This window comes from Grammomys surdaster, unplaced genomic scaffold, assembly GCF_004785775.1.
Source record: "Grammomys surdaster isolate TR1022 unplaced genomic scaffold, NIH_TR_1.0 126198, whole genome shotgun sequence".
NCBI lineage: Eukaryota > Metazoa > Chordata > Mammalia > Rodentia > Muridae > Grammomys > Grammomys surdaster.
In genome coordinates this window covers 7,153,484-7,175,385 of record NW_021621003.1, presented here as the reverse complement: position 1 = coordinate 7,175,385, position 21,902 = coordinate 7,153,484, and the positions used below count along the sequence as shown (strand labels likewise).

At 39.9% G+C, this 21,902-nt stretch overlaps 1 protein-coding gene and 1 pseudogene across 2 annotated transcripts in view; one reads left to right on the top strand and one right to left on the bottom strand.

Annotated features, from left to right (window-relative positions):
* Adk (adenosine kinase) overlaps positions 1–21,902 on the bottom strand; it is a 407,949-nt gene that overhangs the window by 87,966 nt on the left and 298,081 nt on the right. The gene's annotated exons all lie outside the window — the stretch shown is intronic.
* On the top strand, positions 14,305–15,843 carry LOC114613276 (annotated as a pseudogene).

Sequence of the window (21,902 nt, the reverse complement as noted above, 5' to 3'; positions counted from 1 at the left end):
ATATGCAATTGCATTAGTGCTAATACTTCAAAAATTTTATTATTAACAATGAAGAAAAGCTTTAATTTATAAGAAAGTTAAGGCTGAAAAACTACTAAGTAGCATTTGTGTCTGGGAACTACTCTTAAAAAGAAATTTCATTCACAAAAATGTCTGAATTGGCTTTTCCGAGGATTATAATGTATAACTTTTTGGAGATTTCCAACCTGTGCTCTGACATTTATTACCATATGCTTCCTGTCTGCAGAATGCTGAATTGAAATATTATTTAACATTTATTGAGTGCCAGAAATTCTGTGGGCCAACGTGTAACTATAAAGACAGACATGGCCTTTGTCCAATAGTATATAATAAAAACTAGATAGTCAGTATATAAATTATGCCTCTATTAATGAAACTAAAAAAACATTTTAAGAGACAAAACACAAGCCAAAAAATGGGCTTTAGTTCATGAGCCTTAACCCTTTCACAAAGTGGTTTATTAGTTAGCTGATTTCACTCTTTTAGAAGAAAGAATAGTTCATTTTTACCTTTAAGTACATTTAATGATGGCAAGTGAAGTTAATAAGAATTTCACCACAATTTAAGCCTGATTATCTACCAACGGTAACTTTTAGAACAATGTAAGTTTTTACTCAATGTAAGTGTTTGGTTGTGTATGGTAAATGTGCTTGTTAGTGTGGGTATGTTTACATGTGCATGTATGGGTATAGGAGTCATAGTTTGATGTTGGGTGTCTTTCCTTGAAGACTCTCCCCACTAACTTTTTAAGACATAGGGAGACTCTCACTGAACTCATCAGTTTGACTATGATGGTTATCTACAGGACCTGAGTTCAGTTTCCAGCACTGACAGCTTGGCTCACAAGCACTTGCAACTTCAGTCCTGGGGGTTTTGATTCTCTTCTAGCCTCTTCAGGAGTCAGGCTCACACATGGCACATAAACATACATGCAGATAAATATTCATACATATAAAATAAAAATGAACAAATCTTTAAAGAGAATGAGGAGAGGAGAGCCGAAGAAAAGCCTCATGGAAGTATAAAGTATTTCATCTTATTTAAAAGGACAGCGTGGGCTTCATCGCAAAGGCTTGAGTAATCTGCTTACTCAATAAATGCCAACCTTTTTCTTTGTCTCAAGTTCTAATAACAAGTTGCTTTCATTTTATAGACAGGAGTGTAAAGATCTGAAGAAATTAGAGTATGCCTGAGACTACAGAGGAAGTAAGTATGAAGGATGGCATCTAATTTGTGGCTGACAAGATGCATTATTAGTCTGCATGCAGGAGGTCAAGCATCTGCATGCATATGAGTGTGAGGGGTGGGGCATGCCATGGCATATGTCAGAGGTAGCTTCTGGGATAATAAATAGGTGAAGATGAGACTTTGATGATGTTTGAGAGTTTCGTACTGAATTTACCCTTCCCTAGGAAACCTTCTTGGACTTGGACTTCACTTTACATCTTCCTTCACTTCTTCTATTCTGTTTTTTTCTGCTTGTCTGCATTTGCTTAGTGGCCTAAAGGAAAGTAACTCAGCTCTCAACCTTTTACTTGGTTCCCCCCTTTCCATCCAGAGGGATGGGCGTAGGTGGGAGGTGGATTTCTCATACCCTCTTTGTATGATATCATTACCAGATATCCTGCTGTACTTTCTGAGTCCCTTTGACAAGTCTCAAATTTGCCACTTCCAATCTAAACCTGCAAGACCCATGTTTCTAATCCTTCTGCCTCATGACTAGGTCATGCCTGTACTTATTCTTGTAAGCATTGAGTGTTGTAGTCTACCATTGAGGTACTAGTATGAGTCTTAACAGGTCAGAATGTATCTCTGTACACAACTGTAAAGTTTGTCTTTGTATACAGGTTTTCCAGTCAGATTTTCTACTATTCCCTTACATATGTACCATGTGCCAGTCAAACTAGAATGCTTGTTAGTCTCTACTATGCCCCAGGCTTTTTTCCTCCTCCATGCTACCTTGCACGTGTAGGCACTAAATGAATGAGAATACCTTCAACCATTCTTGTCAAACTCCTACCCATCCCTCCAGGGTTAGTTCAGCCATCTTTCTCTTAATGGAAAGCCTTCCTGAATTGTTCATGAGTGGCTTCTTGCAGTGAATAAGGATTCTGCTCAAGTTGTAAAAGCTTCTCAGACTGGCAATCATGAAAGCATAGTTATTTGTATAGATAGCTTATCTTTCTTACTGGACTATAAGTCCTTAGTGCAGAAACTTTTTTCTATTTGCATAAAATAGATAATGAACCCCTGTTGACTTCCCAAATGATAAGGAAAGCAAAGACAAGTCTCCAAACTGTCACATTATATTGCCATGATTTCTTGTTCTTTTTTTTAAAATGCCTTTTTATTTCATGATTCTTCTTCTTCACTTTTTTTTTTTTTTTTAAAAGACGGTCTCACTATGTAGCTTGGGGTAGCCTAGACTTGATCATAATCCTGTCTTGGCTGTTCAAGTCATAGGCTTCTAGACTTATTTTTTTCTAAATGAATAAACAAATAAGTTTCTTGAGAATGCACAGTGCAAAACAGAAAAATGTGCACTAGAATGATAAATCTAGTGGTAATTTAGCTGGTAAATCTAATGTCTTTGCTGAAAGAGTAAATGGTCATTTGACTTTTATAACTGTGACTTAGAAACTTGTGGAATTGCTGGGTTGCTGTGTTTTGTGAGGGTATTTCTATAACCCATATTTTCTGCCATACCTATAGGTGTCCTGCTCTTGAAAGCCACCCTGAGGAATTGAGGTATATTTTATTTCCAAGTATAAAATCAGAGGAATAGATTTTCTCATAAGAATGTTAAACTCTGAATCTGCATTATTATAATTACATTTTCAAGGTTGCAATGCAGGCTAGAAATTTTGGGCAGATAGTGAACACCAAAGAGAACAGCACAGAAGACTAAGGATAAAGGTTTGTTACAGAAGTAGCAAAATGTAACAATTCACTGAGCTTGGTGTGGTGGTTTGAACAAGAATGGCCCCACAGGCTCACATATTTGAATGCTTAGTCCATACTTGGTAGAACTGTTGAGGAAGAATCAATGGCTTTGTTGGAGAGGGTATGCCACTGAGGGTGGGTTTGGAGGCTTGAAAAGCTCAAGCCAGGCCACCCACTCTCATTCATCCTGCCTCTTGCTTGTGGATAAGATGGAAGCTCTCACCTACTGCTCCAGTGTCATGCCTACCACCATAATCCCTGCCATAAAGACCAGGGACTCCCATAAACCCCCAGAAACTTTAAGCAAGCTTCTATTTAAATGCTTTCCTGTTTAATCTGCCTTGGTCATGGTGTCTGTTCAGAGCAACAGAATAGAGACTAAGACAAGATGGCTTTGTAAAAGCATTTTACTTTGTGTGTGTATGTGCATGTGTGGAGGCCAGAAGATAACATTATTTCTTTTTCTTTTGCCCTACACCTTATGTTTGAGACAGTCCTTCAATGGACTGGACCCTTAGACTCAGCTAAACTGGCTGGCCAGCAAGCTCCAGGGATCTTCCTATTTAATAAGAACTTGCTGATATGTTTGGCTTTTAAAATAGAGATCTGAACTCAGTTCCTCATGCTTATACAGGAAGCCCTTTACAGACGGAGGCATCTTCTTACCACTACTGTGGAGACTGAGTTACCAATAAATTCTCTTTCTCAGTGATGACCTTACATCACCCACTGCTAACAGATGATAGTGACCTACATTTATTTTGAAAAGATGGAAAAGAAAGAAGTCACAACAAAGCAAAGATATATTATTGAAATGCAAATGATAAACCAAGGGTGGTAATACAGCTTAGCAGTAAAACACTAGTCTAGAAATTGATAAACAGTTTACGTAGTGAACACTAAGCCTCAAGATCTGTTCTATCTAGGATTTTCAAAAGCATTCCAAATTACTGAGTGTTACTAAAGAAAACTTTCTGAGACGTTGTGGAATGCAATATGAATTCTCATTAATATCCACAAAGTAAAATACAACACACATAAGATTTATTGACTGTGTTATACTTAAAGCTAGCGTTGGAGTTTTGATGAGTACCCCTAATCTATGCGATCACTGAGACAGTGCTAGCCCTTATGTGATGCTCCACAGGCATGGGTGGTATTATGTAGACTCTCTTGGCTATGACGATCAGGTGGTTTATTTTCCTGTAGTATCTGTGGTAAGAATAAAGGAAGATAGCAGTAATTATCTTTCATTTCTTTATGAATTTTAGCAATGGACAAACATGTAAGATATTGCCAGGCAGTGGTGGTGCACGCCTTTAATCCCAGGACTTGGGAGGCAGAGGCAGGCAGATTTCTGAGTTCGAGGCCAGCCTGGTCTACAGAGTGAGTTCCAGGACAGCCAGGACTACACAGAAAAACCCTGTCTCGAAAAACAAAACAAAACAAAACAAAAGATATCATTTATTTCTAGTTATAAGATAGTCTTATGGGTTTCTTCGATTAAATAAAAAAAATAAAGATGAAAAGTAAAAGTAGGAGTATTGAAATTTTGTAATTTAAAAGGAAACAACAGAAGAAGAAGTTGAATTTGATGTAAGTGATGTGAATGAGGGTACACGTGCACTGTAGGACACAAATCTACGTAAGGTAAACATATGATAGGTAGGGTCTACGTGGATGGAAGAGTGAAAATTCTTCAACAACAGACGAGAAAACATAACAAACACAAACCATTTTAAACAATGAAACATAAAAACACCAATTTTCATAATATAAATAATGATGTTCAGGTGAAAATCTTTTCTAATTGTAAAATTCAGTGACCATAAAATGTATTTTTTTTTTGGGGGGGGAGTTTAACAATTAAGGAGAGTCTGTTGCGGGAGACATTTAAATCGGAGGCATTCAATCTGGCTTTTCTTAATCAGCCGCCATGTTCCCAACTAGCCTGGGCCTGCAGCCATTAGTGGAGGAGGCATAACACCTCTACTCGGCTCAGTCTGCAGGGTCAGGCGGGCAAAGACACTGGCCCTGCCACCCATGAGATGCGAGCGTGGGAGATGGCTCTGCCAATCTTCCACGCTGTCTCCACAAAGCTGGGCTGTGCCCAGACCATCCCGCCATCCACGAGGACCTGGTATGAGTGAAACTCTAATGCTTAAAGATTAATCAAAGGCTTTATACGTTTGGTAATGCTCAATAACAATATCCCCATATAATTAGAGGTGTTTCCCAATTAGCTAACCTAAATATAAGTTGTTACCCACGACTGCTCTCCATACCTGCGTGGCTCTTCATCCTCCTATCTCTCTCTCTCTCCCCCTCCCTAGCTCCTCCTCTTCCTCTCCTTACTCCTCCCACCTTAGCTCCTCCCACAAGAGTCCCCTAAGGAAAAGTCTATAGATTAAGAAATAACTGGCCTATAATATTAATGAACAGATTTAAACACTGGTATCTGTAAAAGGTAAAACAATATTTTAAAAGATGGCAGGAATTGGCTCATTACTTCTAGCAATCAAAACCTTCCTCTTCATTCACGGATACTTGAAACAAACTCTTGCCAAGAAAAACAAACTGTAAAGTATAGCTCTTGGGAAATATGAATCATCACTGGTCTTCAAACTTACGTTTAATAATTAGGCTGCAGTTTGAAACAATGTGCTGGTTCCCATGAGGTTTAAACACAAGCTCGGTGAGAAGCTTTCACTTCATAGATGGCATTGAGATGTAGTCAGAGGTAGAAACGAGAGCCCTGTGCTGGAGGGAGGACTCAGGTGACCGAAATGGAGGTCAAATAAAGACCCAGGAGGGCAGAGGACGACAGGGGTGGGGAGGCGTAGGGGAGAGGGACACAGGAAAAGGCTGAGGGGGTACACTGTGCTAGTGTTTCCGTGGCTCAAGTCAGGAGGCAAGTGCTCATAAATTCTACATTGTGCATTTCTTATTTGATGTGACTCTCAGCACTCGCTACAATAAAAGATGAGGCACCTGTCATTTAAGAGGCAGAAATTATTACAGGAGAACTTTGTGCCAGTTCTCGAGGAATTTTAAAACACATGGAACTTGGCGCTACATGACTGCAAGTTACAATTTGCCCTTTTATTCCACAATCAATTTGGATTTTATTTAACTGTCGTTTAAAAGTTTTATTCCATCTTAATTTTAATCATACCCATTAATCTGAGAAATAGAACCTCCAAGTGAGGTCTCATTACATGCATTGCTATACATCCTGAGAGCCAGGCTCATGTGCTTTTGCTGATAGGAACTCTTTAAAAGTCACCAGGACCACAGGCAGCAATCTCAAACCTATTGGAATCGTGTGTTGCTTACTTAGCTGTTAAGGAACAGTTATGCAAATGCTGTTTGCAGGCAAATGCTAAAGGCAGAAGCTAAGGATATGATACTACTCCAGAAGAACGTAGACATGCTGTAGTACCAAGCAGGCTGTACTCTTAAGACCGTGATTTAATTCCTCATGTCTTACCTTTTCTGAATGTGCTTTACTTTCACCCAACATCCTAGTACCTGGGGCTTTTTAGAACTATCCTTTAAATAATTTAGAGTCCCACAGATCAATGTCCATTTTTTTCTCCATGTTACTAATACTTAGCATTTATTTTTTTTTTCAGGGCTCCTGGGTACAGACAGGGAAGAACAAAAGAGTGAGAAGCCTATTAGGAGGGGTTGACAGAAAATATCTAGAACAGGAAGCTATTCAAGTGTCCAGCTGTGACCAAGATGGCTCTATTCTTAGGAATTAGCTGAGCCCCGATGTTAAGAGCTGACATGGTTTAACAGTGGAAACCTTAGTACAGCCAGTATGAGTAGAGCACAGGGGATAGTGGATAATAATTCATTCAATGCTTTGTGTGAGATCTGTGGTGGAATGGTCACTTTGCTCCCTGTCCATCCGTCCGTGTGTGTGTGTGTGTGTGTGCATATTTCTTATTTTCATAAAAATACCTTATCTTCTGAAATAAAACCCCCAAATAGGGTGGTTTCTTAATTAACTTAGCAGGAATGAAATTTAAAATCATGTTTCATTTAAAGAAAATAAGGTTAAAGTAACTTTTTAAAGACATATGTGAAATTAAGAACAAAACAAACAAAAAAGGGTTCCATACAATTCAAAATGATACACATGTGACCAAGGGTTTGATCTAGCACATTGTATGAATATTGGGAGATGATACCAACATGGTGAGAAAATTCAAGGAATACCACATCTAAGCGGGGAGGGGGGGGGAAGTTAGTTGCAAATAGGTTGTTGAAAACAAAGATTTCTCTGTTGGGAAGAAAAAGAATAAAAGCGCAAAGCAAAATGTGTTTGAGGATGTAAAAGAGAATCCTGGATGGCTCATGGACCATCAAGGAGAATACATGAAGCGCTGTTGGTTTTCCTTGGCTTGAGGAGGTTTTCAGATCTGAAGACACGGACAGAACACAGTGACATACTATCTTTTTTAGATAGTACTCTTTTGGGAGATTTCTGAGATGCTGGGTTTGATTCTAAGAAAAACTGTGAGAAGGCATAGATGCAGGCAGAGATCTGGAAAACTGGTAAGCAAAACAGCTAATTTCTAGATGCTTCTCAAGAAATGATTATACAACAGTACTCAGCAAAGTAGTGTGGTACGCTTCAAGGATCCCAACAGCAACCACAGTAAAGGGTCACTTTGCTCCTTGTCCATGACTGCCTGTGTGTCCGTGTGTGTGTGTCCATGTGTGTGTGCGTGCATATTTCTTATTGTCATCAAAAATACCTTATCTTCTGAAATAAAACTAAGAATATTTACATAACAGCAATTTGGAACTCAGACTCAAGAAAGCTGTTTGATGACACCTTGCACTGACCTCACGGCAGACTTGCTATGGTACTCCATCCTTTCACCCATCAAGCACTGACCATATATGAGGAGGGGACTGTGAGGAGAGTGATTCGGTAGACATTAAGGAGGATCATGCAGGTTTGGTGATGCAGAGGAACAAGGAATATCTGACAATGATGTTCACATGGAAACCTAAAGACTACATTAGTTAGGTTAGTAGGACTGAATTGACAGGAAAAAGAGTCAGAGCAGAAGTATTAGCATGTACAAAGGGCCCTTGGAGAGAGGAGAAAAAGGCACAGTGGCTGGAGAGTAGCTGGTGTATTATAGACACTGAATTTTATTCCACATGAAAAATAAGACAAAAATCAGAATAACAAAACTAAAATAAATACCCATAATGCAACAGAAGAAAAGAAAAAATATTCAACGAATGTAAATACAAAAAGCACATTTACTTTGCCCTTGACCTAGTTTACAAGGGCCATTTTAACGTTATGAAGTAGAAACTATAATGCAAGTGTACTTGACACAAAAGACACCCATTCGATTTCTTGCCAAAACAGACATTTATTGAAAGCATATGCACTATATTAAAAAGGATCCTAAAGTTTTATGCGCCAGATTTGATAAGAGATCTAATTTATATTCTGGCATTTAGCTGGAAGCTGAGATTTGCGATGCAGCAATACAATAAGAACTTGATTTTCCCCTGTTCTTTAATAGTATGTCACATCTACATGGATATTAACAATCCCGATTAGCTCACGCTGGGCCACTAATGTAAAATGAACAAGTTAGAGGTCAAGGGCAAGGGCAACTAAAGGAAACCAGACAAACTGCTAATCTGAGAGTGTGTTTGCAAGCACTTGTTTTATTCAAGCCCTTGAACCCTACTCCTAAGCCAGAACCACCAATGTGTTCTACTAGCTGGCATTAATGTCCTACTTCTGTATTAAGTGCTCTATGTAAATATTAGAAAGGGGGATAAAGGAGGCTCTTAGTCTTTTTAACATGTCCTGGGCCGTATTTATTTTAAAATCACTCACTAAGGATCAGTGTATCAGGCAGTGAACCAGAAAGTAAAGGACATGCAGCGCTCCCTTAGACTTCCCTGGAACAGTACTGTAGACCTCCAGGATTGGTGTTCCCCTATCTCACTATTTTTAAAAAAGAAACAAAACAAAACAAAACAAAACACAAGATTGCTCATCATTGCATAGAGAAGTGACAGGCTCACAGCAGGATTTAAATATTCATTTAACTAAGACATGTTTTGGGGGAGCCTAAGGAAGGTGGAGATATTGTAACGGGCTCAAAAGCACCAGACAGAAATAGGCAAGCACACTACAACCTCATATGTAAGTTCCTCTTAGACTACAACACCATCAAAGGTAAAGTTCCAAGGGAATTCATCAAGAATAACCACAAGACAGATTCAGGGGAGCTAGGCAAGAGGAAGTGGTAACAATTTGCCACTCATCCACAGATTACCTCTTTTTTTAAATTTAGATTTAAAAAAAATTATGTGGATTACCGGAAACAAAAACACAAAAGGCAAAGAGCAGAGCAAGGTCATCAGTTTACAAGAAAACCAATGGGACACGCCATAGGTCCTAGTGCACACATTCTCCACACTAGGTAACCGAGACAGCATAGCATGTGTCGGGCTTTCCTGCACACTGTGACTACTCACCAACCCAAAAACATCATGAGTGATCTGAGGATGCTGATAATCAGGAATCACTCCACTACCTGAATCAGAGTCATTTCCCACCCCAACTCCTTTTCACACTCATCTCATCCTGTCCTGAAACTTAAAAACAAAAACAAAAACAAAACAAAGAAAGCACTTGTTAACGATTTACTTACTCTTACTTTATGTGCATTTGGGTTTTGCCTGCATGTATGTCTGTGTGAGGGTGTCAGATCTCCTGGAACTAGAGCTGCCACACAGGTGCTGGGAATTGGACCTGGGTAAACTGGCAGAATAGCAAGTGCTCTTAACTGCTGAGCCATTTCCCTAGCCCTGACCTGCAACTTACACAGCTGAAGTCAACCTCAAATTCATGGCTTGGCAATCCTGCGTCAGCCTCCCAGGTACTGGGATGATAGGCCAGAGGCACCAAATCTGTCCCAATCAACTTCTGCTTTAAATGATTTACTTATTTTCTATGTATGTATTTCATGTGTATTTTACCTGTTTGTACGAAATACACCACACGTGTGCAGTGCCTGTGGAGGGCAGAAGAGGGTGCCAATGACCTGGGACTAACATTACAGGTGGTTGTAACCCATGGTGTGAGTGCCGGTTATTGAACCCTAATCCTCTGGAGAGCACCCAGTGCTCCTAACCACTGTGCCATCTTTCCAGCCCCTCAATTAGTTATTATTGAATGCCTACCAACATATTTTGAATCTTCTAACAAGAGTCAAACTTAGTTTCTAAAGCCATCTCTAAAAGTTAATTCAATGTTCATATTTTTAGTTTTATATCCTATGTATCCTAGGGGTATTAAGAAAAGAAGCATCTTCTGGTAGACCTGAATTGGCAAACTTACAGATAACTACTTATTCTACTTATAAATCTGGGCATGTTCAGAATTCTTGATGATTTTTTTTTTTCATTTTACATTCTAGAAATGACTTCAGCTGAGGCTTTCCAAACAGTAATACTTTCCCTTAACAAACAGTATTGCTAATAAATACATGGATATTTTTTGAATTTGGTAGTCTTGTAGAACAGTATGGAGAACTGTAGTGTGGCTTCTACCTACAGGAAGTTTTCCACTAGGTGTGAAATACTTGTTGCTATGCTTTTTGTGCTAATACCCTGACTTGGAAAGACAGATATATTTTAGCCACAATGCTAAAAGTTATACATATAAATGCATATGTAAGGTACTATCAAATAAAGAGCAAAATGATTGCTAGCAATGTCAGCTTTTACTGCTGCTTCCCATGTTACATTACTTTAGAGCAACATTCAGAAGTGGATGCTAACCATTGCAACCTTGCTAGGCTGAAACATAGTTGACAGTATGATTGTATCCTTTTTTTTGAAATTAATTTTTTTTTAAAGATTTATTTATTTTATGTATGTGAGTACATTGTCGTTCTCCTTGGACACACCAGAGGAGGGCATTGTATCCTATTACAGGTGGTTGTGAGGCACCATGTGGGTGCTGGGAATTGAACTCAGGACCTCTGGAAGAGCAGTCAGTGCTCTTAACCACTGAGCCATCTCTCCAGCCCCTGAAATTAATTTTTATTAGATATTTTATTTATATTTCAGATGTTATTCCCTTTCCCCATTCCCCAGAAACCCCCATCCTATCCCCCCTCCTCCTGCTTCTATGAGGATGTGCCCCCACCCACCCACCCACTCCCACCTCCCTGCCCTCAAGTTCCTCCACACTGGGGCATCCAGCCTTCATAGGACCAAGGATCTCCTCTCCCACCTATGCCCAACAAGGCCATCCTCCCCTATACATACAGCTGGAGCCATGGATCCCTCCCTATGTGCTCCAGGCTGGTGGTTTAGACCCTGGGAGCTCTGGTTGGTTGGTATTGTTGCTCTCCCCATGGGGCTGCAAACCCCTTCAGCTACTTCAGTCTTCTAATTCCTCCATTGGGAACCCCTTGATCAGTTCAATGGTTAGCTGAGAGCATTCAACCATCTGCCTCTGTATATGTCAGACTCTGGCAGAGCCTATAAGGAGACAGCAATAGCAGGCTCCTGTTGGCATATACTTCCTGGTATCCACAATAGTGCCTGCCTTTGGTGACTGCACATGGCATGGATACCCAGGTGGAGCAGTTTCTGGACAACCCCTCCTTCAGTTTCTGTTCCACACTTTGTCTTGATATTTGCTCCCAGGAGCATTTTGTTACTCCTTCTAAGAAGGACCAAAGCACCAACACTTTGGTCTTCCGTCTTCATGAGCTTCATGTGGTCTGTCAATGGCTCATGTGGTCTGTCAATAGGACAAATGGCAACGAACAGATTGGGAAAAGTTTTTTACCAATCCTACATCCGATAGAGGGCTAATACCCAATATATACAAAGAACTCAAGAAATTAGACTCCAGACAACCAAATAACCCTATTAAAAATGGGGTACAGAACTAAACAAAGAATTCTCAACTGAGGAAACTCAACTGGCCGAGAAACACTTAAAAAAATGTTCAACATCCTTAGTCATCAGGGAAATGCAAATCAAAACAACCCTGAGATTCTACCTCACACCAGTCAGAATAGCTAAGTTCAAAAACTCAGGTGATAGCAGATGCTGGAGAGGATGTGGAGAAAGAGGAACACTCCTCCATTGTTGGTGGGATTATGAGCTGATACAACCACTCTGGAAATCAGTCTGGCAGTTCCTCAGAAAATTGGACATAGTATTACCTGAGGACCCAGCAATACCACTCCTAGGCATATACCCAAAAGATGCTCCAACATACAACAGGGACACATGCTCCACTATGTTCATAGCAACCTTATTTATAATAGCCAGAAGCTGGAAAGAACCCAGATGTCCTTCAACAGAGGAATGGATACAGAAAATGTGGTACATTTACACAATGGAGTACTACTGAACTATTAAAAACACTGAATTCATGAAATTCTTAGGCAAATGGATGGAACTAGAAAATATCATCCTGAATGAGGTAACCGAATCACAAAAGAACACTCATGGTATGCACTCATTGATAAGTGGATATTAGCCCAAAAGCTCACAATACCCAAGATTGTATCCTTCTTAAGAATAAATAGGAAGTAGAGACCATCATCTAGGATAACTGGCAAACTGGGAATTAAATGACTAACCTTTGTGACAAAACAAGCAAATGGCAACATTAGAAGCCTCATGAAAGCTACAGTTAGTAACTATTCAATAAGATGGTGGCTATAAGCTATAATATACAAAACTGACAAAGCAAAATGATAATTGAAAGATCCATTTACAAGTATGGTGGTTTGGATGAGAATATCCCCTTAGGCCCCAGTGTTGACATACTAGTTCCCCGGGTAGTGGCACTGTGTGGGGATGCCAATGTAGCTTTTTAACTGGCTCAGGCTTATAGGTTCCAAAGCCACAGACCCTTGCCTTTTCATTCTCTGCTTCCTGCTTTTGGTTCTAGATGTGCGCTCCCGGCTGTTCTACCTGCCACACTTCCCTGCAGTGATGTTGATAGACTCTTATGCCTCTGAAACCATAAGCCCAAAGAAACCCTTCCCCTTATAAGTTTCCTTGGTCACTGTACTGTATCTCGAGAACAGAATACTAAATAATGATATAAAAAAGTACCAAAAATAAAGTCAAAAGACAAACGGGGAGATAAATGTTTACCAATCAATCTGGGCTCAATCTTTTAAATGAAGTAAAAACAAAAAGCCAGTAACGAAATAGAAACAAAATCTGAACAATTCAAAACAAAAGGAAATATGGGCAAACAGGACACTGATAGAAGAGAAAAACATAAATACTCTAAAATATCAAAACAAAACCCGCTGAAAAACAGCAACAAAAAAGCCTTGAAGAAATTCAACTTTAAACCTAGAAATGCAAAATTTACAAACAAAATAGTCTTTTAAAATTTGCTTTGCTGGGAGCATGACTGTGTGCATGGTACTTGTGCACATGTTTGTGTGTACAGACGGTTGCAGATGCCAAAGATCATTCCTGGGTATCTTCTTCCTTGCTCTCTACCTCCTTACATTTATTGATTTATGTGTGAGTGTGTGAGAGCATATGTGTGTAAGCCACGGTAAAACTGTGGAGGACTGAGAACAACTTATATGAGTTGGTTCTTCTATCCACCAGGTAGGTCCTCAAGGATCTCAATTCAAAGTGGGGTCATCAGGTTTGAAGCCAAGTGTGTCTATCTACCAGCTGAAGACACTACCACCTTTTCTGTTTGAACACTGAACTCAGAGCACATGGACATGGCTAGTGAGCCAGCAAGCACAAGAGCTCTTCCTGTCTCTGCTGCCCAGTTCTGAGATGAAGCTGCTGTGTCATTATGCCCATCTTTTTATATTTGTGCTGGGGGTCCAAATGCAGGTCTTTCTGTTGTGTGGCAAGGATTTTTCTAAATAAGCAATCTCCATAGCCCCAGGGGTGTATTTTCTTAAAAGTTTCCAGGAGGCACTTTTGTAATTCTCTACAAGTTAAAAAAACCGGCCGGGCGGTGGTGGCGCACGCCTTTAATCCCAGCACTTGGGAGGCAGAGGCAGGCGGATTTCTGAGTTCGAGAGTTCGAGGCTAGCCTGGTCTACAGAGTGAGTTCCAGGACAGCCAGGGCTACACAGAGAAACCCTGTCTCGAAAAACCAAAAAAAAACAAAAAACAAAAAACAAAAAACAAAAAAACCAAGCAGTTCAGGTCTAGAAATTGAGAGCATGTGGAAATATTTATTAAAAAGTACATAGGACAGACCATAGAAGTCTGCAGTTCTTAGCTTGTGGTGGCTTGGGCGGGACACACACAGTGCAGTTCAAGATGGTGGATGCAGAAGTAATTACTTTCCCAAAGAAGCATAAGAAGAAAAAAGACCAGAAGCCATTACAAGAAGATGATGTAGCCGAAATACAACATGCTGAAGAATTTCTTATCAAACCAGAATCCAAAGTGGCTCAATTAGACACTTCACAGTGGCCCTTGTTACTAAAGAATTTTGATAAGCTAAATGTAAGGACAACACACTATACACCTATTCCTTGTGGTTCAAATCCTCTGAAGAGGGAGATTGGGGACTATATCAGGACAGGTTTCATTAATCTTGACAAGCCATCTAACCCCTCTTCCCATGAGGTGGTAGCCTGGATCCGGCAAACACTTCGGGTAGAGAAGACTGGCCACAGTGACACACTGGATCCCAAAGTGACTGGTTGTTTAATTGTGTGCATTGAACGAGCCACTCGTTTGGTGAAATCACAACAGAGTGCAAGCAAAGAGTATGTTGGAATTGTCCGGCTGCACAATGCTATTGAAGGGGGTACTCAGCTTTCTAGGGCCCTAGAAACTCTAACAGGTACACTGTTTTAGAGACTCCCACTTATTGCTGCAGTAAAGAGGCAGCTTCGAGTAAGGACTATCTATGAGAGCAAAATGATAGAATATGATCCTGAAAGAAGATTAGGAATCTTTTGGGTGAGCTGTGAAGCTGGCACCTACATTCGGACACTATGCGTGCACCTTGGCTTGTTACTAGGAGTTGCTGGTCAGATACAAGAACTTCGGAGGGTGTGTTCTGGAGTCAAGAGTGAAAAGGACCACATGGTGACAATGCATGATGTACTTGATGCTCAGTGGCTGTATGATAACCATAAGGATGAGAGTTGCTTGCAGCGTGTTGTTTATCCTTTGGAAAAGCTGTTGACATCTCATAAACGTCTGGTTATGAAAGATAGTGCAGTGAATGCAATCTGCTATGGGGCCAAGATCATGCTTCCCGGTGTTCTTCGATATGAGGATGGCATTGAAGTCAACCAGGAGATTGTGGTCATTACCACTAAGGGGGAAGCTATCTGCATGGCAATTGCATTGATGACTACAGCAGTGATTTCTACCTGTGACCATGGTATAGTAGCCAAGATAAAGAGGGTGATCATGGAAAGAGACACTTTCCTCGAAAGTGGGGTTTAGGTCCAAAGGCAAGTCAGAAGAAGATGATGATCAAGCAGGACCTTCTGGACAAGCATGGCAAACCCACAGACAATACCCCTGCCACATGGGACCAGGATTACATTGACTATAGTGATTCTGGCAAGAAAGCACTGGTTGCTGAACCAGTACAAGCTCCTCAGTTAGCTGCTGAAGCAGTAAATGTCATAAAAAGGAAGCGGGATAGTGAGAGTGAAAGTGATGAGACCCCTCCAGCAGTTCCCCAGTTGAAGAAGGAAAAGAAGAAAAATAAGAAGGATAAAAAGCCCAAAACTGTGCTAGAAACTGGGGGCGAGGCTGGAGATGGGGACAGTGACACCACCAAAAAGAAAAAGAAGAAGAAAGTAAAAGTGGTGGAAGAGATGTCAGATTAGTATAAGCCATTTCTTGAAGCATTATGTCCAGCTGGGAGGAGAAATAAAAGCCTTATTGAAAAAACTTTTTGTTAAGGGAGTAAGTAGAACAGAGGTCCCAAAAAGAGTAGAAACTTCTGTACACTTCTAGCTGCCACTTGTGACCTCAGTGGTTAGCTGGTGTGGCCATCTCATCCCATCTGTCCTGTTTTAAGGATATGAGAGATAAAATCAGGTCTTTGCTATCAACCCCTCTGCTTGCTTGAGGAAGCCACACCTTTAGACATGGCACTATCTGTAGCTGTTTACTAATGACCATTTTCAACAATGCCATGGATAGTTCTCTCCTACTTTGCTTTTTAAAAAGTTTGTAAAAATTAAATCTGCTAAATAAAATGGTATGGAACCTTCAACAACAACAAAAAAAAAAGTACATAGGACATACTATAGTGCTACTCACGATAAGGAAAACCACCCCAAAGCCCTAAGAAGAACAACCCAGGGCTGGAGAGATGGCTCAGCGGTTAAGAGCACTGACAGTTCTTCCAAAGGTCCTGAGTTCAAATCCCAGCAACCACATGGTGGCTCACAACCATCCGTAATGAGATTGGATGCCCTCTTCTGGTGTGTCTGAAGACAGCTACAGTGTACTCATAAATAAAATAAATAAATAAATCTTTAAAAAAAAAAAAAAAGAACAACCCATACTGGATTCATATAATACTTTAGTACTGAGATTACAGATGCTTGTTGAGGCATTTCACTAATAATACAACTGTCATAAATTTTTCTCTAGTACAAGATTACAATAAAATCAATAGTTTGTTCTATTTTAGTGCTGTGTGGATATAGAACGATCCACATTGTTTATATAATACAGGCATGTGGTTTTCAATTACAACTGAAACGGGAGGACAGCCACAAGTATTATACAATCAACCTATGTCCTGTCAGTCGTAGCCAAAGAGAAAAGCCATTTAGCTTCATAAATTTACTAATCTGTGTGCTAGGAATCAAGTTTCCTATTCCAAGTTTCAGTCAAGGGTATAATAAAATAAAAGAATAAAGAATGGCATATTTTTTCTTAGTACTTTTAACAAAAAATTTTTAAAAACCAACTTTTTTTGGGGACGGGGATGTTAAATGTTGTAGAATGTGCCTATGAACCCAGCGGGTTGAGGCAGAAGGCTGGACAGAAGAAATTCAAGGCTGGTCCCTACCAAAAAATGACATTTAAGAATTTTAATTAGTACTTATAGAGACAGCAGAGTAGTATGGCCAGCAGCTCGAATTCAAATAGATTTTGGTTTATACATAGTCAGAAAAGTCACATAGTAACACATCCCATAATATGCTACGGCACTTGCACTGCTCCAGACAAGAGCCAAGAAATGCCTCAGTATGGGGTGTGCTGCTCCGCATCCTTGAGATCTGACATCCTACCCAGCTACATGCACGGAGAATTCAAGAGTGGGACTTGAATGGGGACCTGACAGCACTGAGGATAGAGAACTGAGGTCCCTTTTGATAGATACAGAGTGTGCAACCTATGCTTACATTGTGTAGAGAAATAATGGTCCCACAGGGAAACTAATAGCATGCTTTCAGCTGAGCTTAGCACCTTTCTCTCCCCAAATTCTAAACCAAACTCTTGTGTATTTTAGGATCACTTTATCTTTAGAGACAGGATTATATTAATGAACTCTTTCTTTAGAGAAAATAAAAACAAAACAAAACAACCTCAAACTGGTTAAGAATTGAACAGTAAGACTGAGAAAATGTTCCTATAAATATATGTGCTCCTCCCCCCAAATCTTGAAGTAGCACTGATTTTTCACAGAAAATATTTAGTTAAATATACAACAACAGAGTCCTGGCCAGTCAGCTCTATTGGTGTTATTCTTTCAGCTCAGTGGCAAGGAGCTAACCATAATCTAGTCCAAGAGAGGCTGGAAATACACTCCCACCAACTGTCTTTTTTTTTTTTTTTTTAATGCTTTGAAAACTTTCAAATCAACGATAAGCTATCTGAAGGGAATGGAATGGCCTCAAGTTGTATATGCAGTCCTTGTAAAGAGTAAGTGGAGCTCATATGGTATATTGCTGTTCTCTATTTTAGAACTGGCACGGGAACCACGTGATGTATTCATTGCTATGGTAACTACATTTCAGTAGGGAGCAGAGAGCAAACAGGCATGTAAAACATGTATAAGTTGTCAATATGTAAGTAATTGCTGCCCTGGAGCTGCAGTAACTTAAGTTTCATTGATGCATGACTTCTCAGAATAAAAATCTACCTATTATTTTTTTTCAAATATGTTAATAAGCCTCCACTTTCTTTAATGCTTTCCCCATTCAAAAAACCAAATGATTAGTTTTTTATCCCACTACTTCAGTGGCTTCTTACAAAGACAATAACTGCCCCACAGACAAGTTGTGCCACACCCTATATCATAAGGATAAACAGGGCCTCAGCCTAGGTTAGTAGAAAATATATCCTGTGTATTCTTCTGTAAGGGCTTGAGACTTACCCGAGTCTAATTTAGAGATTGTTACAGAAAGGGAAATCTATGATTCCATACTACAGTTACCTTAATAGCCAGGTCAGAGGAACAAAACAAACAAACAAGGTCCTACTAAGACTTGATTGTGCTGAATTCCCTTTTCATTATTAAGCTCTGATTATCCACTGTCTTACTGACATATCTCTACCAATGACGGCTTAACTACAAATCTTTCATATGATGCTGCCTATGACAGAAACCTTAACAAATTTCTCTCAAGACAATTCTTGCCTTCTCTATCCTTTTTCATTTCCAGTTCTGGCCTATGGATGGTTAGCTACATCTGATATCAAAAGCAATCACACAGGGAATGGTGAACCTTCACTCTCTTGCCTTTCACTATAGGGTCATGCCACACAGCCCAGGCTGGCTGGGAACTCACCTTTTGAAGTTCTGACTGCCTTTGAGATGATCCATGACAGTATTCTAAATGCTGACATTACATGTGAACATCATATTTGGTGGCTAACATAAATTATTTCTTATGAATTAAAACTCAGGAGCTAGAGAAATGGCTCAGTGGTTTGGAACACATAATGATCTTCAAGGAGACCTGAGTTTGGTCCCCAGCACCCACATGAGGTGTCTTCCAAGGACACCAACACTCGTGTGCACTTTCAGACACATATATACATAGTTAAAAATAATAAAAATTAAATCATAAAAATTTAAAATTTATACCAAATCTCATACTGTCTTAAACCCATGGTCACATATAACTAAACAGTGGATATTATTTAAAATAAATTAAATCAGTATATAGACACGATGTTTTGTATTATGTATGTATTTATGTATGTATTTATGTATGTATGTATGTATGTATTAGTAGGATTTCTGTGTAGTCCTGGCTATGCTCAAACTTTCCAGATCAGGCTGGCTTCAAAATCACACATCTGCCTCTGCCTCTAAAGTGCTGTTACAAAAGGCATGTGCCACCATGCCTGGTACTCCAAGGTTCTTTTATAAGACTATGTTCTGTAGGAGACAAATACTGTTCTCGTAACTAAATATTATTACTGGGGGAATTCATTATTCTTTTTTTTAATTGGATATTTTATTTATTTACATTTCAGATGTTATCCCCTTTCCCGTTTCCCCTCCTCCCAGACACTCCTCTATTCCATCTTCCTTCCTCCTGCTTCTATGAGGGTATGCCCCCCTCACCCACCCACTCCCACCTCCCTGCCCTCAAATTCCCCCATACTGGGGCATTTGGCCTTCACGGGACCAAGGACTTCCTCTTCCACCTATGCCCAACAAGGCCATCCTCCCCTATACATACAGCTGGAGCCATGGATCCCTCCCTATGTGCTCCCAGGCTGGTGGTTTAGACCCTGGGAGCTCTGGTTGGTTGGTATTGTTGCTCTCCCCATGGGGCTGCAAACCCCTTCAGCTACTTCAGTCTTCTAATTCCTCCATTGGGAACCCCTTGATCAGTTCAATGGTTAGCTGAGAGCATTCAACCATCTGCCTCTGTATATGTCAGACTCTGGCAGAGCCTCTAAGGAGACAGCAATAGCAGGCTCCTGTTGGCATATACTTCCTGGTATCCACAATAGTGCCTGCCTTTGGTGACTGCACATGGCATGGATACCCAAGTGGAACAGTTTCTGGACAGTTTCTGTCCACACTTTGTCTTGATATTTGCTCCCAGGAGCATTTTGTTACTCCTTCTAAGAAGGACCAAAGCACCCACACTTTGGTCTTCCTTCTTGATGAGAACCATGTGGTCTGTGAGTTGTATCTTGGGTACTTCGAGCTTTTGGGCTAATATCCACTTATCAGTGAATGAATACCATGAGTGTTCTTTTGTGAGTTAGCTATTCTGACTGGTGTGAGGTAGAATCTCAGGGTTGTTTTGATTTGCATTTCCCTGATGACTAAGGATTTTGAACATTTCTTTAGGTGTTTCTTGGCCAGTTGAGTTTCCTCAGTTGAGAATTCTTTGTTTAGCTCTGTACCCCATTTTTAATAGGATTATTTGGTTGTCTGAAGTGTAATTTCTTGAGTTCTTTGTATATATTGGGTATTAGCCCTCTATCCAATGTAGGATTGGTAAAGATCTTTTCCCAATCTGTTGGTTGCCATTTTTGTCCTACTGACAGTGTCCTTTGCTTTACAGAAGCTTTGAGGTCCCATTTGTCAATATTTGATCTTAGAACATAAGCCACTGGTGTTCTGTTCAGGAATTTTTCCCCTGTGCCCAAGTATTCGAGGCTCTTCCCCACTTTCTCCTCTATTAGTTTCAGTGTATCTGGTTTTATGTGGAGGTCCTTTATCCACTTGGACTTGAGCTTTGTACAAGGAGATTAGAATGGATCGATTTGCATTCTTCTGCCTACTGACCTCCAGTTGAACCAGCACCAGTTGTTGAAAATGGTGTCCTTTTTCCACTGGATGGTTTTAGCTCCTTTGTCAAAGATCAAGTGACCATAGGTGTGTGGGTTCATTTCTGGGTCTTCAATTCTATTCCATTGATCTTCCTGCCTGTCTCTGTACCAATACCATGTAGTTTTTTTTTATCACTATTGCTCTGTAATATGTATTATTAACTGTTATGAAAAGTCTCTCAATATAGTAACTTCCTAGTTAAGAAATTTTCCTATCATTTTGATACATATCAACTAATGGAGGCTATACTGAAAATCATACCTTAAACATGTAACTGTTCATGGAGAAGCAAGATGAAAAGACTGTAAATTTGTATACTTAAAAAGAAACTTATACTCTTGGATGTTTCAGCAACAAGAATATTTTCTTCAAACTTACTGGTTCAGTGGCACCATATGGAGCCTGCTGATCTTCAGATACCAAGAATGTCTCCAAGATACATTTCATTCTAGTGTGTTAAAACTTTCTATCCTGCAGCTGTCATTATAACTATATAACTCATGCCCTACTATAAAAATGCAAATCATATAGCTTACTCTGCTTATCGAAACAGAAGCAAAATTTAATGGTATCTATATTTCTGACTCTTTGTTAGAAGCATCGCATACAAGGGAAGCCCCTGCTCTCCTTCCAAGGTCTCATTACATAGCCCAGACTGGTCTTCAATTCAGGGATTCTCTTGTCTTTGCCTCCCAAGGGCTGGGGTAAAGGTGTGCATCACCACTCCCAGCTCCTTAATCTCTTTTTCAAATTTAACTCCTGCTGTAGGGTTAAGGAGAGGACTGAAAAGAGGACAAGAGAAAAATAAAACAAAACCTGCATGTGCAGGTGTTAAAGACAGAACTTCATACAGTGATAGGGACTTCTGATAAATAAACAATATGGATTAATCAAGGAAATGGAGTAATGAAGGCAAGATTTAAGAGACTGTATACTGTACTTTAGCATGCCAGTAAAGTTAAAAAAAAACCCAAAACTTAGCAACATATAAGGATGTATATGTATACATATACTCACACATATATATGTACCTGTATCTTAGGGAAGTGTTTGTGTGTGTGTATCTGTGTCTGAGAGAGAGAGAGAGAGAGAGAGAGAGAGAGAGAGAGAGAGAGAGAGAGAG